Genomic DNA, 7,502 nt, shown 5'->3' with positions numbered 1-7,502 from the left:
GTACAGATCACAGCACGACCCCATGCAGCCCAGAGCTACCGGGAGGCTTGAGCCCGGATGTCTGTCTGGCTTCCAGGGAAAGCTGTTGGGAACTGGAGCTGCTGCCACTCTACAGCAGGACCTATGACTGCGTGGCCCAGAGGCTGCGGAGCACCTAGGCGTCCACAGCAGCTTTAAAAGTGCCCAGAGCATATTGGCTTCTGACTAGCGCGTGAATGCTGCCATCCCCAGCTGCGGTGCAAGGTGCTGCCCCACATCCCCCCTGGTTCCAGCCGCCTTACAGAAGAATTGCACTTGACTTCTGAAAAGTAAGGTGTGTGCTGTCTTAAGATGTACATGATCTCAAGGGGAGTGGCCTTGTCATTGGGGCTGCTGTGACAGAAACCCCCATACTGGGTAGATTCTGAACAACAGAAAGGAGCTTCCCACTGCTCAGGAGGCTGCAAGACCAAGGCAGAGTCAGATCACCGACAGGAGCGCCACAGAGAAAGAGCAAGGCGCTATCTCATCTCCTTCGAGGGTTCATGTCCTGTTTGGGACCAGATTTCCTCCTAACAGTCTCAATACCCGGTCTGTTTAGAGGTAGGATCTCTATTGTGAATTGGAAGGGGCACATCCAGTCCACAGGAGGGGATAAACTGACCAATAACAAAAGCTTGAACTGGGACACTAGGGTATTTCATAGTTTGCCTATGTGTGAAGGAAGAAAGACAACTCAGAACAAAGATCTGGATCCTCATAAAGGGTCCCGCATAGACTTGAGGTAGAATAATATATATATCAAAAACAAACAAACAAACAAAAACATTTGGGGAATGAGATCAAAATCCAGAGAATGGCGAAGGACACTTCCCTGAGTTACTATTGTGGCAGAGTCACCGCCCACATACCTACCACCAGGTAGACTGACTTCATGTCCAAGCCCTCTCCTCATCCTAGACAAGGGCTTTTATTAATCTTAGAACAATATAACCTTAACCTAGGTATGTGGTCCACACTGTAATCAGAGCACTCTGGGAAGCTGAGGTGAGAGGACCAAAACTTTGAGCCCAACCTGGGCAACTCAGTGATGTAACAAGACCCCCTCTTAAAAAGTGAAAAAAGGGCTGGGGCTATAGCTCAATGCAAAGACCTTGGTTTTACTCCCTAGGACTGAGAGGGCAGAGGGAAGTGGGAGGGACAGAAGTAGGGAGGGAGGGAAGGAAGGAAAGAAGAAAGGAGGGAGGAAGGAGAGAATATGTAACCTTAGTCCTGCATGGATTTTAATGATGCTGTTATTCATAGTTTTACTTGGTAGTCACTTGATATCCACTAGGAAATCATCACCCAGGACTAGAACAAGTCCATGTCATTGTCCCACTGACAGTTGGTCTCTTCATTTTATTGATATCCTTCTGAGAAGCTTCCACTCCCCTATCCAAGAAAGTTACTTGAGAGTGCTGTCCAGAATTTATGAGTTCTCATTTATTTTCTTAATTACAAAAAGAACATAATTGGCCCTCTGTGCTTTCAGGTTCTGCATTCATGGAAGGAATAAAACAGTTTTGGATCAAAAATATTGGGGAAAAAATATTGGGGAAAATTATGTCTGTACTGAACATGCACAGCCTTTTTTTCCCAGTCATTGCCTAAACAATACTGTGTAATATTTAAATAGCATTTATTAGGTATAAGTAATCAAAATATGGTCTAACATGTACAGGAAAATGTGCTTAGGCTATATGCAAATACTCTGCCATTTGATAGCTCTATGAAGACTCCTGGAACCAAATACCTACATTGGAGGATGATTGTATATGTTCACCATGCTGAGAAGCATCAGAGTGCAAGATTTTAGCCAAGGGTGGTAGCACATGGCTACCATGGCAGATATTCAAAAGGCTGTAGGATCCAAGGTTGGGGCCGATCTGTGCAACATAGCCAGATTCTGTTTCAAAAATTTAAAAAAAATTCTTTTTGGCTCATTTCTCCGTTTACTAGGATCATCACATTTGGAGATGCACAAGCACTTAGGTCTAACATGACTACAAAGTTACCACAAATCCCAAACTTTTTAGCCACAGATATTTCACCTCTGCTTAAAGAAAAAGCTTTCAAAACATCAGAGTTAGCTTCATACACTGGCCCTGCACATGTGGGGACTACACAGTTGTAAATGTTTCTACTTCCTGCTCTATCGTCTTCGGTAAGAGACAGACCCAGATAAAGGACTGAAATGTATGCGGCTGTGACGTGGATGCAGTGGAAGGACTCCTGTGAGTCCACCCGCACGACACAGAAGCGGACGCAGTGTGCAGAGGCCGCAAGGGCCTCACTGGGCCATCTGGGCCTCCATGGCCTGTGCAGTCCACTCTGGGGCCGCATGGCTGATCTTCTCCAGAAGGTTATTCACTTGGAAGCAGAGGGGCTGGATCTGCTTGTCCCATGTTGGCAAAGCTCCCTGTGTTTCAAAATGAACAATTCCATCAGTCTGGTTGATAAAAGCATTCATCTGTCCTTCCGTTATCATTTGAGATGCTATCATTTCCGCCTTAGCAGCAGGGATCTCTAGGAGTGTACCAAGCTCCTCAAAGGTGATATTATTATATAATTTGCTTGCCGACAACAGATTATGTTCAATAACAGCTCTGTCCAAAATGCTAGAACTGTCAGCCGTGGTAGCTTTCTGGTGAGGCATCAGCATGACAGCCAACTCTTGAAGCTGATTTCCTCTAATGATCCTGTCTAGGTACGTTTTCTCTAGGATCCCATAGGCAGCGAGCTGCTGGCACCTCTCATCCTTAAAGCACGTAGCTAGCATCCGGGAGCACTGCTGGCCTGCTGATGCTAAGATGGTACAGTGCAAAGCAGGTTTTAGGGCCTCTAGTCTTTCACTTTCATGGACTATAGTCTTGTAAGGGAGCTCATTGTACCTTTGTGTGGCATCAGTGAATTCTCTGTAATCAAGAACACGTGCATAGCATGCCTTATGGTGTATCTGTAACTGCTCGTTGGTGGACTCATTCTGGAGCAGGGACGCTCGGCTTATGTACGCCTCTGCCTGTGCAGGGTCGTCATCCTCCAGATACAGCCTTGCAATCTTCAGGTGAGTCTCCAGCTTATAATCCACACTGTACTGTTTTTGTCCTGTTTCCAAAGGAATTCCCACCAACACTTGGGCTGCATTTCTCCAGTCTTCTTCTTTCTCATATATGGATGCAAGATGCTGTCCTATGGAAGCAACCTGCTCCTCAAATGAAATAACTCTGGGCTGGATTTTTTCCAAGGTGAAGTGATAGATTTCTTTGGCTGTACTACCTACCAGGCAGGTTAGGGAGATGTGTGCAGAAAGCAGTCAGCAGCTGTCGCGAGATCGCAAGAGTGACATTCTCATTTACCATTGCTTCCACAAAAGCTTTTGAAGCTTCTAGTTGCTCTGCCCCAGATAACTGAGTGGCTTTCTCCAGGATCTGCCGATACTTGCCAGCCAGGTCTTTATGGGAGCTGCTCAAATTCATGAGCTGGGCCAAATCCTGGTGCACGACTGCTGCCATCTTTCTCTCTAAAAATATTTTAAAAGGACTGGGGATGTAGTGCAGTGGTTGAGTGCTTCCAGGCTTTAATCCTTAGTACCCAGGAAAAAAGTGCTGAGCTTTTACTCTACTTGCAAGCCAACTTAGCCCACAACGATTTCATGCTTATGGCACAAGACAGAAGCTCAGGTTTAGGGATCCAGGCCTTCATTAATCACAAGAGCCAGAATGTCAACATTTGTACTGACACCGTATGCCTCAGATTCCTACAGTGTGGTACAAGCTGGGTCAGGTGCCACCTGCCTTGGAAATAGGTTACATTATAGGAGAAGAATTCAAGCACAGGGAACTCTGGTTTATGGTGGGGAGTAAGCTGGCCCTGCACTGTAGGAGACTGCATTTGTTTTATATTGGATGATAAACAAACTTACCCTTTGCCCACACAGCACTACATCTTCCCAAGCTATTCCTTACACAAGCTCCATGTCCATGTAGGTCATGTATGTTGTGTGAAAGGTAGAGGTAAGAGATCCCTCCTTTCCTCCTGCTCTGGCTAAAGGGTCCTCCACCTCTACCTTCTAGACAATAGCAGGTCTTGCATGCAAGACCTGAGGGTTCTCCCAGAAATTCACCAAGGTGGGAATTTTCACTTCAGGAGATGCTCCAAGGGGAGGCAGCCCTCCCCGTGCCTTGCACCATGGTTTCTGCAACAGTTAGCTGTTGTTCTGGTTTTCCTGTTTGTTGTAGCTGGTCTACTTGGAGGATGTCTTTTACCTCTGGCTCCACGTGGTAGAGAAGGGTAAAAAACTGCCAAGCCACCCACCCTGCAGACTCACTGTGGTGGGGAGGGATTTGCATGTCTATTGCTTCTAAGGTGTTGAAAGCATCCCCAGGTATCAGACTGACTGCTTCCCAGGCCTCCAGGGCCTTCCAAACTGCCAAAAAGGTGACCACAGGGAACCAAGACAGGCTGAGGAAGCATGTTGGCAACTCCCCAGGGGTTTCCCTCACAGTCAGGCACTATTTCTACAGGCACTGCGGGGACACTCACCTCACCATCCTACCAACTATGCCATTTGTCAGGGCTGGGGGGCTCAGGGGATATTTTTGTGGATGAGATCTCCAGGAAAAAGGGTTAATGTGAAGTTGACATCAGCAATAACAGCAAGAGAAGTTCTTGACTGTTCGGCCCTTGCACATGCCATTATCCCATATTTCCATTCTTGCATACTAAACCATGTGGCACATGCATGGCTACCTGTGCTAAGTCATGCCTGCATAAGTGTAACCCATTGTACGCCTGCACTGTGTAGCAAGGTCACATCCTTGGGATCCTCAAATGCCCTGGGCTTTGAAGCATCCTGTAGTGGCTCCTCACAGCATGCTAAGCACATAACCTGCCACTGAGCTCAACGCCCAGGCTTAGGGTTAAGATTTAGAGCCTGCAAGCTATGGGTTGGTGGATGGGGTTGAGGAATTTTGAGGGATTATAGATTCCAGGAATCTGAGGCATGGGGTGCAGGTACAAATGTTGACATTCTGGCTCTTGTAGTTCATGGAGGCCTGGATCCCTAGCCCCAAGTCACAGAATCATCATTGGCTAACATGGCTTGAAAGTAGGGTAAAATCTCAGCATTTTTTTTCTTGTGATAATGGGGATCGAAGCGTGGAATCTATAATCTATACTTTATATTCAAACGATCTGGAGTCATTAAATTGGAGAGGTGAATGCAATGACCACCAAATATCCAAAGGAGCTAGTACCAAAAATAATTGATATTTGTACTACAATAAAGAAAACATGGTTTTTTTTTCCCAATCTGTTGGCTTCAAGCTCAGTCTTCCAGCAAAGCGCTCATTCCACTGAGCCATCTTCCTGGCCCCAAGCTCAGTCTTCCAAATGGGAAGGTTTTACTTTCACAGCAGACATGTAAATATCATTACATCTGCATAAGCCTTGCACACAAGGCAAGGTCAGGTCTCTCCACTTGTTGGTTCTCATATTATAAACTGCCATTTCCTCCACTAGGGTTCATTTCATACTAAGCTTCACCCTTTCCTGAAATGTCTCACTATCCTTTCTTCCATTCTGCCTGGGAAAAAGTGTTTCCCTCACCTTCTCCTCTCTTCTGTGCTCGGACCCTCTCTGACCAGTGAAAGCCTAATCTGGAGACATCCTATCTCAAAAAGGGCTAGGAAGCTGAGCTCAGTGGGAAGATGAAGTTCAGTGCCCTGCCCTGCACCAGTAATAATAATAAGAATTAACCATCATAACAATGAAAGATTTCCAGCCCCATGAGCAAGAAGTGGTGAATGAGGAGGAATTCACCCAGATTCCTCAAGGGCATGCTTTGCTCCGCCTCCTGCTTTACAGGCTACAGGAAGCTGGGCAAAGGTCAGAAATAAAAACTTCAGTGAAAACTCACTAAAACTCCTGTTCTTTCAGGGCAAAGAGACAGTATGACAATTTAAGAAAAAAAATTATGAAAAAGAGTGAGACCAGCAAAACCACGTGTCCTATCCCAATGTGGCAAGCAGTAGGTGTGAAAAGTGAATGTGACTTATTATTAATAAATATTCCAAATTCTGATCTAAGCATGGTACTACGTGAATTTTTCCCTTAAAATAAAATTTAAATGAAATAGCCACCTGGGTCAATTTAAAAGGATATTTCAAGGGTCAGCCAGATAGTTCAGCAGATTAAAGTGTTTCCCTTAGGCAGAGCACAGAGGCAGAGGCCGGGGTTCACTCCCTGGCAGGCCGTGCTGGCCCTGGCCCGGCCCTGCTCCACCCCCGGGGCACACTGAGAAGGCGACTGAGACTGAGCCTGGTGGTGCGCCTGTAATCCCAGCGTTTAGGAGGCTGAAAACAGGAGAATCATTACAAGTCTGATCTATGTAGGGAGACCCTGTAGATCTTATAGACCCTGTACTACATAAATAAATAAATAAATAATAAAAGGATATTTCATGATTAGACACCAGTGAAATGCAGCAAATTCTGAAATCCTGTTACATATGGTTCCATAACTCCACCTGCTTTTCCTCTCTGATAAATAGAAATAAGCAGATGCTGAGGCCAGGCAATCTGGTGGACCTGGGTGATTTCTTGGTCCGGAATGAGGAAATGCTGCCTGCTGGGTAGGGCTGGCACATGAGACCCTGGCTTGATTCCCTTTTCCTCCTTGTGCTTTTTCTCCAGTAGCGCTAATCTCTAATTTATATTCAATTCGCCTGTAGTTAATCATCACTAAAAAGTTCCCTGAGTGAAAAGGCCAAAAGCCTCAGCTAAAGGAGGCCCTCCACCAAAAGGCCATGGGTGTGCTTTGAAGAGTCACTGCTCCCAGTACCATCCTGTAACTTGCTGTTGTTGAGTGAGCTGACTTTCTGAGAAACATGAGTGACTTTGCGGGTTTTAGACACTTGTATTATTTTTATGCATCTTAGGGATACAAGTCTGAAATATTGTAGAGAGATTTATATTTTAAGAGCCTGTGTATTTTGCCTTGGCTGCTGAATAATTTCTGTGTATAAAGTGAAGCCTGCTGGACTGAGTGTCAAGGGCTGTGGGGAGGGGTTAAGCCTTCCAGCTTGGAGTTTGCAGAGACTGTCACAGCACCACTGCAACCTTCAGTGCGAGTCCTGGCTCTCCTAGAGGCAAGGTGGGGGGACAGGGCAGAGAGGCCCTCAAAGAACCAACTGTAATGGCCTTGTGGGCAGGGCAGGGTGATAAGACTCCCCAGACAGCAGGGAGACTTTAGAGGTACCATGCAGATGATTAATGGGTGGAGGGTGATGGGGGCATAGGGCATGGTGTATCCCCAAAGGTGGCTACAGTGGTTGTTCCATTCCGCTTACTCGCCTGCAGTGGGACCAGCTACATCTCCTTAAGAGGTGGAGAATCATTCCCTTCCCCTGTAGCCTGCAGACTTGTGAATCTCTGAACAGCACAAGATGATAGAGGAAGTGTTTTGTGACTTCCAGGGATAGG

General features: G+C 46.2%; 1 pseudogene; it reads right to left on the bottom strand.

The window, feature by feature from the left end:
* Positions 1-2,311: 2,311 nt before the first annotated feature.
* Positions 2,312-3,533, bottom strand: LOC101574441 (annotated as a pseudogene).
* Between the last annotated feature and the right edge of the window lie 3,969 nt (positions 3,534-7,502).

Source organism: Octodon degus, unplaced genomic scaffold (genome assembly GCF_000260255.1).
Source record: "Octodon degus isolate 3935 unplaced genomic scaffold, OctDeg1.0 scaffold00141, whole genome shotgun sequence".
Lineage (NCBI taxonomy): Eukaryota > Metazoa > Chordata > Mammalia > Rodentia > Octodontidae > Octodon > Octodon degus.
Note: the sequence above shows the minus strand (reverse complement) of the source record. Positions and strands in the feature narration are given on the sequence as shown.